The sequence below is a fragment of the Camellia sinensis genome, chromosome 6, assembly GCF_055761805.1.
Source record: "Camellia sinensis isolate YWXY chromosome 6, ASM5576180v1, whole genome shotgun sequence".
Classification (NCBI taxonomy): Eukaryota; Viridiplantae; Streptophyta; class Magnoliopsida; order Ericales; family Theaceae; genus Camellia; species Camellia sinensis.
In genome coordinates, this window is record NC_138966.1 from 166926821 (window position 1) to 166937078 (window position 10258).

Sequence of the window (10258 nt, forward strand, 5' to 3'; positions counted from 1 at the left end):
CTGCGCGGTAGGTGTCGAGCCTTCCGGTTAGCACCGGTAAAAATGACCTTGTGACTTGTATAGTTACTTATATGAACACTAGCCCTGAGATTTACCCATTTTATTTATTATCATTTTGGCTTGAAAGAATGTTTTGGAAAAAGATTTTAGCGATGTATTCGTATTTGATTTAGCAATGTATTTGCTGGTTGGTATTGAGATACTTGGATTGGTTTTTGGAAATGAATTTTATATCAAACAAATATTTTGAACTCGGATAACGTTTTGATTAAACGTAAAGTTTTGGGAATTGGAAATAAAGGATTTTGTTGAGAAATCAAATGGATTTGAAAATACATTCGGACATATTATATATATGTATTGCATCATGATCATTTATGCTAGTGGAACATGTTTAGTTTTTGAAATATTCTCTACGTGGCTAAAATGTTTTTCAGGTGTACATGTGTGGATGTGGATTGTGACGTGAAGTTGTATTCGGAATCGTGTAGGGTGGCTTTTTAATTGTAGGCCAAGGGCCATATGTGTTATTTATTGGCCGTGTGCAATTTCTTGTAAGGGTTGCACCCTTGTGTATGATGTAAACCTCAAGACATCTAATTTTATTTTATAATATTTGTACATGTTTTAGTTACAAAGCATCCATTCGACTTAGATGTTGTATCTAGGAATGTATAAAATAGAATAAAACACATGTATTGTGTGATTATATAATATTCATTTGCATGAGAGTTGTTATCTATTATTCATCGTCGGGTAGTTTATTCACATGAGCCGGACCTTATTAATTCGGGGCGTGACATATGGTGACTCGTTCATATCCTCCTGGTGGACATGAACATCAGATGAGGAAGGCAGCACTTGGGTTGTATCTTAGAGCCGTTGCACTTCGGTTGTACCTTCACGTAGGGAGAAACAACGACTTTAGGACAATAATTACATGCCTTTCAATCTCCAACTCTTTCTTACTCTATATGAATTTACTTACTTTCATATTTTATTTATTGTAAATCTCTTAATTATTTTATCAATTAAATTATATTAATGCATAACATTTTTCTAACATTCTTAATTATTGTATTATTTGGTTTTGTGGGACTGAATGTATTGTCCACAATTCTCTATAGTAGATAAAATAGTTTTTTGCTTTGCCTTAAGGGAAAAGTTCTAGTTGTCCAGTGACTTATTTTTGTTCTTTGAAAAATAAAAATTCATCTTTATAAAAATAATTTCAGTTCTAAAAATAGTTTGTGCTTCTATATAAAATATGACTAGAGAATTAATTTGACACATACCAGTTTGTTATATTTGCATATATATCGTCTCTGCATTAGTTCTATTTTTTTAAAAATAATTATTTCATTTGGTTGTATAGCATTACTTATTTGAAATCATTGTTGTTGGGTAACACTTTCAATTTGTTGTAAAATGGTATTTACAGTAATGCTTTTTTGGACTGTTACTTTATGCAATCAATGATTATATTGTTGGCAATTTGGATCTGGAACTGTTATATTAGAATGCTTATTTTAAAGTAATAAAGATTTATTCACTCTAAATTGGCACTGTAATATATTACTATATGATCTAGTGGCTTCTTTCCATACTGGTATTGCGTGTGGTCATATGGTAGAATTATATGATGTAGGAAATACTGATTATGATGGTTTGGTTATCTACGTTTAAAAATTGTTGACTTGAGCAATTAAGTATGTATTATTTTAGAGCATTGTGATTATTATGGAATTTTAAAGTATCATTGTGGGTGCCATGCTAATCTGCAGTATGCAGTTCTTCGAGGAATTTCATAGACATGGGAAGTTATTCAAAGGCATTGCTAGCTCCTTCATCACTCTTATCCCTAAGAAGGATTGCCCAGTTACTTTGGCGGATTATCGACCAATCAGTTTGCTTGGTCTATGTACAAGATACTCTCTAAAGTGCTTGCAAATAGAGTGAAGAAAGTTTTACATAGGGTGGCTGGTAATGTTCAGTCTGCTTTTTTGAAAGGTATGAATATCTTGGATGGGGTTCTGATCGCCAACAAAGTTGTTGGCTGGTGGAAAACGTGTCATCAGAAAGGAGCGATATTAAAACTTGATTTTCAAAAGCGTATGACTCAGTAAATTGGGGTTTTTTGCTGCATATGATGGAAGGGTTTGGGTTTGGAGCTCGGGTCATAAAATGGATTAAGGACTGTATATCTTCAGCAAGGGTTTCAGTTTTGGTTAATGGGTCACCTTAAAAAGGGCTTAGACAAGGTGACCCATTGTCTTCTTTTCTGTTCAATATTGTTGCTGAAGCATTGAATGTTTTGATGGTCAGAGCCAGGAACCTGGGTCTAATTAGAGGTGTGAAGGTTGAGGGTGGTGATGTAGGTTTAACGCACTTACAATTTGCAGATGATACAATCATATTTTGCAAAGCGGATAGGGGGAAATTTCTAACTATTAAAAGAATTCTTCGCTGTTTTGAGTTAATGTTTGGCCTTAAAAATAAATTTTCATAAGAGTAGTGTGTGTGGTGTGGGTGTGGAGGATACAGTTGTGGCTGATTTTGCTGAGATTCTTAAGTGCAAGAGTCAAACACTTCCGTTCATCTATTTAGGCCTTCCTTTAGGGGCAAGCTCTAGAAGGTTGTCTATTTGGAAGCCAGTGTTGGATAAGTTCAAGCTTAAGTTAGCTTCATGGAAGAGGAGATTTCTATCATATGGGGGTAGAGTTACATTGATCAAATCAGTCCTAAATAGTTTACCGGTGTACTATCTTTCCTTGTTTAAACTACCTGAAGGGGTAGCTAAGGCTATCAATAGAGTGCAAACGGCTTTTTTATGGGGTGGTGCAGAGTTGAAGAGGAAGTTGCACATGGTAAAGTGGGGGGATATTACAAAAGGTAGGAATCAAGGAGGCTTGGGCATTAAGGACATTCGAGAGTTCAATGCTTGCTTACAAGTGAAGTGGTGGTGGAGATTTGGAAAGGAGGACAACGCCTTGTGAAAGAATGTTTTATGCTCTAAGTATGCAGTTAATGGAGGGAGCTGGATGCCTTTTATGGATGACTTACGCAAGGTTTCAAGAATTTGGGGTGACATTCTCTCAGTGACTACATGCATTCCAGATCTGAGAACTTTCTATTTATCAAATTGTATGATTGTCGCAGGGAATGGGTATAGAATCCACTTCTGGATTGATTGTTGGGCTGGCAACGAAATCTTGAAAGCTGAATTCCCAAGACTTTACTCACTGTCAGTTGAGAATTATGTCTCATTGAGTGTTGTTGTAGAAAGAAAAGGACCTTCGGAGGAGTGAGCGTTTACTTTCAGAAGAGCTCTTAGAGCTTGGGAAGCAGTAGAGCTTGGTAGGTTGTGCAATTTGTTGAATTGAATCAGTTTGACATTGTCTGAAGCAGATGATAGATTAAGTTGGGGAGCATCTTCCTCAGGTGAGTTCACTGTTGCTTCCCTCTATAATAGAAATGGGGTTGGTCTCTCATCTGTGGTGTCCTCTCTGATTTGGAATAATCTCTCCCTTCCTAGAACACAATTTTTTGGGTGGTTGGCGTGGAAGGGCAGGGTCAAGACAGTGGACTATCTTCAAAGAGTTGGTGTCCTTAATAGAAGTATTTCGGCTATGTGCAAGTTCTTTAATACTGAAATTGAGTTTATTAACCATGTTCTCTTCTTGTGTTCGGAGGTTTGGAAGGTGTGGTCAAGTTTGGTGGATTGGTGGGGCCTCCAATGGGTTGTTCCTGGACAGTCAGGGGGCTACTGGACTGGTGGGCTGGGTTTAAGTTTAAAAGACGGAAGGGTCCCTATAGAAATCTATCCCATTGGCTTGATGTGGTTTATTTGGAAATGCAGGAATGATTATGTCTTTCGGGAACACAACCGCAGTTGGATGTGCTTTCGGATCTTGTGAAGGTCAGGCTAGCAGTTTGGGTCAGATATCATTACCCCAGATGCGATTTTTCAGTGCATGACTTGGTGTTTAAATTGCATCAGGTCATTTTCAGCAGAGCATAGGGTGGGTTTACTCTGATTTTATTGTTGCAGGGTCGCTGTTGTTTTTTTGCTGGGGCTGGAGTGATTGGTGGGCTGGAGTAGACCTTGGTGGGTTGCTGTCATAACTAAGGGTGAATTGCTCACTGGGGGTGGGTTTGGTTTGTTTATTTTGCTTTGTCTTTATTGCTTTTTGTTGTTTTTGTGCTTTGTCACCTATTGGCTTCTCACCAACCATGTGGGTAGTGCTCGCTTGTGGCGTTCTTCTTGGTGCTTCTTTAGTTCGGGACCTTGAGGTTATGCTATCATGCTTTTTTGCACTTCTCCCTTTTTACCCAACCCTATCAATACTCTCCCAAACCTTTTTTTTTTTTTTTTTTTTTGTGTTAAAATCGGATTGAGACAAATACAATCGTATTGGATAATTTTTCCATTCGCCGATTCCAACACCGTTGGGGAGAGATTTCTACCATCCAATTATCGCTATCTCCTCCTCATCTCTTCTCCACCAAGAAACAGCTCTACTTCACTATCTGTGACTCTCCAATCCTCATCGATTGTGCCACACTAGTAACCTAATCAAAGTCCTTTCAAGTCTATTTTTGTGTTAATCAAATCATCTTCAAAACTGATTTATATATGATTTTGTGCGTTTATATAGACTTGTGTATATGTGTAAGGTAGTCGATTATAATATAGGAATATCAAACTATCGAGTATTGAGAATCAGGTGACTCGATCATTAGATTTGTTAAAATTATCAACCACGTAAAAGAGTTTTATAGTAATAGAATAGTTATATTAATTGTATAAATCAAATTGTGAATCATTTATTAAGGAATATGTATATGATTTTTTTATTTCCATCTATATCAAGAAGGGTTATGCATACAATAATTTGAGGAAATTTCATTTTACAATTAGATCCTTATGCTATTAATTAGATGAATTTTATGATTGAACTTTTCGAATTGGGACCTGAATTTTTAAAAAATATAGGACATGAAAGTTTTTGATCAATTTTATAAATGAACTTTAATCACAGACAACTGTTTTTTTGTTATCTAGTACTGTGTACCTCTTTTGCTAATACAGATCTTCATTCCATTCCCGAGCTTTGCACTTGACAAGGAGACTGGCGCTACTGGCCTGGGAGCTCAATATTGCTTGGAAAGTTAGTCCACAGCGCTGGCAATGAATAGCTTTACCTGAATCAAGGTCTCCCCCCTATCTTAAAACGTGCAGTAAAGATGACATAACTTCTGGTCGATTGCCAGTTGCCAATGTCATTACTGTGCTGCTACAGTTATTTGAGAGGTAATATAAAGATTCTGTTTATAGACAGCACGATCCAAATCAGATTAGTCATAAAAATTTACTCTTTAGTTTATGCCAATGTGCTTTGCATAGACTAGTGAAACTATTGCAGGAAGCAAGCTAGTAAGGTTGTGATGAAGTTCTTTCTTACTAAGTTACTAGTACACTGAAAAAACAAGAAGAAAAAGAAGGAAAGAAAAATCAACAAACATCAGTGGAAATTAAGATCTCTATTCAAAGTAACCACCACTGCTGACCATTGACAACCTTCAAGATACAAGCTGCTCGACATACTCAGTCGCTGGCATTGCATACCCCTAACTTTCGAGTGTACCTAACAGGGTAATTCAAATTAGAATACAAATGCATCTTATGTACGTATTATGAGAAAACTAGGTTGTAATTAAGTGCCAAACCTGGCACAAGGTATAACATTACTACAAATATAGGCAGCCTTTTAGCAAGTCATTGGAGAGAGAGAAAAAAAATTGAACTTCATGCTATATTTTAGCAATAGCAACCTTTATACGTCACCATTGGAGATACTATATAGTGTACAAGTCTACCCCTATGCTGTGTTTGGTTGGGAGAAATTTGGAAATAGAAAGGGAAAAACTGTGTGAAACTAAGTGAAATGTAAGTATATTTTATTCTCATTTCACTTACTTTTTCTCTTTCTCTTTCCAAATCCCTTCCCAAATTCTCCAACCAAACACAGCGTTATTATTCCACAATTTAGAGCATGTTGTATACCGCATTCACTTCCCGTCTCGTTCCACGTAACAAAACGATCCACATTCCATGTAACATGGGATGTGGCCAAACAGGAGTAGAAAACTAGGGCCATGGGGTACAGAAAGAGATTCACTCCAACAGTGCATTTTCCATTTGGATGGAGGGGTTCGTTGAGAAAAGAAAAAAAATGATGAGAATAAGAAACCCCTTCACTTGTTTGGATGGTTAAATAGTTGAGAAATGATGAGATTTGGTCAAAAAAGAATTGGATTTAATGAAAGTTTTCTAAAATACCAAAATTATCCTTATGAAAAAACCTAACTTATTAATATGGAAGGTTATTTTGATAAAATAAAATAAAACACTTCCCCTTTCTTTTTTCTTATTTATTCTATCCAAACAAGAATAGGTGAGAAATCACATCTTCTTCTCTTTTATTCATCCAAATATAATGGTGTAGTGAGAGACTATTTCTTTTCTTTTCTCACCCAAGTGAGAAACCACAATCATTTTCTTTTCTCATGTCACCTCGCAATCCAAACGGAGCGGAAGAGCTATGGAAAGGAAATGAAATATGGCATCTCATTTTCCTTAACTTCCTCTAAACCTCGAATTCTATATTAACAGTCATTTTTTGGTGTACTCACTAATAAAACATATGGAACCCTCAAATTTTTGTACTGGACCAAATTGGCCACAGGTCCTTCCTAAGCAGGTATTTAAGTGAACAAATGTCAAAAACCTGGAACACAATCATTGGTGAGTCTAATCCAATGTGATTTGGCCAACGCAATGAATAAAACTCCAAAAAGCTAGCATCCACAATTGTCATGGCTTGAGAAAGCATTCAAGAATCTCATACAAGCAAACTTTGGAAAGAATGATATCAAGAAATATACAATCAAAAAATATAACAAGGATATTCATATAGTTTGATCACAAAGTATATGCACAAAAGAGTACAATCCTCGAACCACTGAGGAGTATCAGAAGAGTCAAATGTATCATGTATATATAGATTTCATTATTTATAAAGAGTACATTAGAATTACACTAGAGTTATAAAGCAATTTGAAAGCACCCACAAAAACAAAAACAAAAACAAACAAAAAATTGTACTTTTCCTTCAAAGCAGAGAAACCCATGGAATTTTACTTATGTTTCGAAGTTTTTATAAGCTTGATCCAGGAATCAGCTTCAATACGCTTACAACATGGTACTGCAAGAATTATTAATACATACAAAGAACAGCAATATAAAAACAATACCCGGATGCGAATAGACATCTACAAGAAAAAAAAAAAAAAAAAAAGCAAAAAAACTAGAGTTACCTTCCCTTCATGTTTCTTCTTTCCAGATATGCTTGGTGTCGCCTCTGAACATCACCATCAGCATCACCATTTAGAAAAACTAGACTCTCCACATATGTAACCACCCTGAAACCACTAAAATCACCATAGCTTCTAACATTCCTAAATGTACTATCTTTAGGATCATAAACTAATATTTTCCGATTGTCTACCTCAATAAGAACTTCACCATTATTTGAAAAAACAAAGGCTTCAAGCACTGCAAATGTATCAAATATGGAATGACAATCAATTTAGTCCATGATTCTTTCTTCCCATACTCTTTCATCTCCCATATCTCAACCTTCTCTCGATCCACACAACGATACACACAAAGACATTCCCTCAAAACCACCAAATCAATCATTTTATCTCCATCTCCAAAACCTACCAAATCGATCTTTTTATCATCTTCATCTCCAAAACTTGGCCGCGGAACTTCCTTCAATTTGTCTTCCACTAAATCAAAGTAAACAATGACCCAAGAACACAATTCTTTCGAAGCCATAACCCAATGAAGAACACCATTCACAAGAACCCCACTTTGGCGAACCAAAATCGAATAACAAGGTTCACTAATCGTATTCCAAGGATTGCTTTTCGAATCATAAATCAAAACAAGGGTTTGAAAGTATTGCCAGAGAATAATCACCCTGTAATCATCAATATTGGGATCGTAACAAATTCCGCGAATTCCGAAGTCATTAAACTCAAAAGGGTGCCAAATTTCCTTGTATGCTCTGATCGATGGGTTCCACAGATCGAAGGACTTGCGGGATTTCTGGCGAAGGGAAAGGGTTTGTGAGAAACAGACAAGAGAATCAACCCATCACAGGAACACAAGGGTTGGTCTTCTTCAATGGAGATTGAAGTGTTTTGGGTGCGTGATCGGGGAATTGACGGGTGATGGAACGAAAGGAGTCGTGAGATGATAGTAATAGTCTCTGGGAATCGGAGGATTTGGAATTGGAGGATCGATGGAGGTGGGTTTTGATGAATTGGGGGTTGGAGATCATGGTTCGCCATGATTTGCAGACGCAAATGTACTGGATTAAGGACTGAACGGGGAGTCTGGAGAGGATGTCGAAGAGGACATCGTCTGGGAGCTTCGGCGGCGATTGAGCAATCGATTGATCATCTTGCTCGTTCTCTGCTGCTGCTGATGATTTTGCTTCGGCTTCCATTGGTTTCACTCTGCTGGCTGCTCTCTCTCTCTCTCTCCTGTTTTTACTTACGCTGCGTTTGATTAACGGATTTTGGGAAGGAATTTAGAAAATTAAAATAAATAAATAAATTATATAAAATTATGTGAAATATGATTATATTTTATATATATTTTATTTTATTTTATATTTTTTAATCAAATATAATATTAGACCACCTTTAACGTTTCATCAAGTTGTTCATCAAATTTAAATTTAATGAAAAATTATAGTTTTTAGACCTCCAATAATTTTATCAAATTGATATCAAATTGAAATCGGAGTAAAAATTTTATCAAATTAAAAAGCTACGTCTGTTTTTATTTCACTGTACATTTACGTTGGAAGTGAGTCTCACCAGACAACCTGCCAGCCGTCACAGGTCTCCTTGCATACAAATAATGTTTCACTTTCTCTCCATTCACACACACGTACCTGTATCTATACAGATTATATACACAAATATATACTAATATTCACACATATAGACTAATATTTTCTAGGAATAGACAGATTTCGAGCTGCATTGAAAGCAAAGACAACTTTCAGGTTTCTTCTCCATGTTTTTCCTCTGCACAGTGAAGCATTAGTGTAAGTTCACTCAGTTTTTGGTAGGGTTTTTTTTTTTTTTTGGGGGGGGGGGGGGTGCCAGAGAAAGCTGCGAACTCTATGCCACCATATTCATGCATTTTCCGATTGAATCCGATGATTCATTGGTCGTTCAAGGTCCTAACTTTGTCAGTTTTTCTCAGAATTTTGATCGTTTGGGGGATTAATAAATGGAGTGTTAGTAGTTTCCACAATGATTTTCTTGTTTTCAAACTCAGTAACCAAACTCGAATTAATGAGAATTTGATTTATTGCCTCTGTTCATCCCAATTTAACCTTCCATGAAAACACTCACCAAATTCTGACACAAACCCAGAAAAATTTGACCTCATACGTAACCATTATCCCTCCCAATCTCACACACATCAATTTTACCCATTTTAGCTCTCAAAATTCTGTAGATCTAGCGAACCCTCCATCTCCATCTCCAACTTCTTTACATTGGATTTCAACTTAACTAAACCCAAATTTCAGTTGGCTTGACCAGTCGACTAGCCAATCATCTCACTGGGCGTTCCTTTTGTTTTGACGCACGTTACAATGAAACGGTTGGAACTGGCTCGTATTGAGAAAATTACCTTTCTTTTACTCAGATGTGGTGAAAATTTTACTGAACTGTTAGAGATGCTCTTAAGAATTATTTGAATGATCTAAATATATTTCTAATTTTTTATAAAAAGATGTATAATGTGAAAAAAATGTGATGTAATATAAATAAAATAAAATAAAAAAAAATATGTTGAAGTAGATCATCTCAAACAACTTTTTAATTTTGGGAGAAATTTTAAGTAGATATTTGGGATAACCTACAAAAGTCAAAAAGTTAAAAAGTCAAAACATTACTAAAAAAACTAAAAAAATCCATATTACTTGGGGGAAACTTATGGGGGATGTTTAAATTTTGCTCTTTGAATTTAAATACCCAAAAGTCAAAAAGTCAACAAAAGTAAAATGATCATTTTTCATAAAAAGTCAAAAAATTATTCCAAACATATATTTTTTTTTCTCTACTTTTTTAACCAAAAAGTAAAAAAATGTACTTATATAAA

At 35.7% G+C, this 10258-nt stretch overlaps 1 non-coding gene across 1 annotated transcript; it reads right to left on the minus strand.

Moving 5' to 3' along the window:
* Nucleotides 1–5358: 5358 nt before the first annotated feature.
* LOC114266172 (uncharacterized) lies at nt 5359–8642 on the minus strand. The gene is made up of 2 exons (XR_014333434.1): nt 7381–8642; nt 5359–5648 (listed from the first exon to the last, which is right to left on the minus strand). It is a non-coding gene; the product is annotated as an uncharacterized LOC114266172 (transcript).
* Between the last annotated feature and the right edge of the window lie 1616 nt (nt 8643–10258).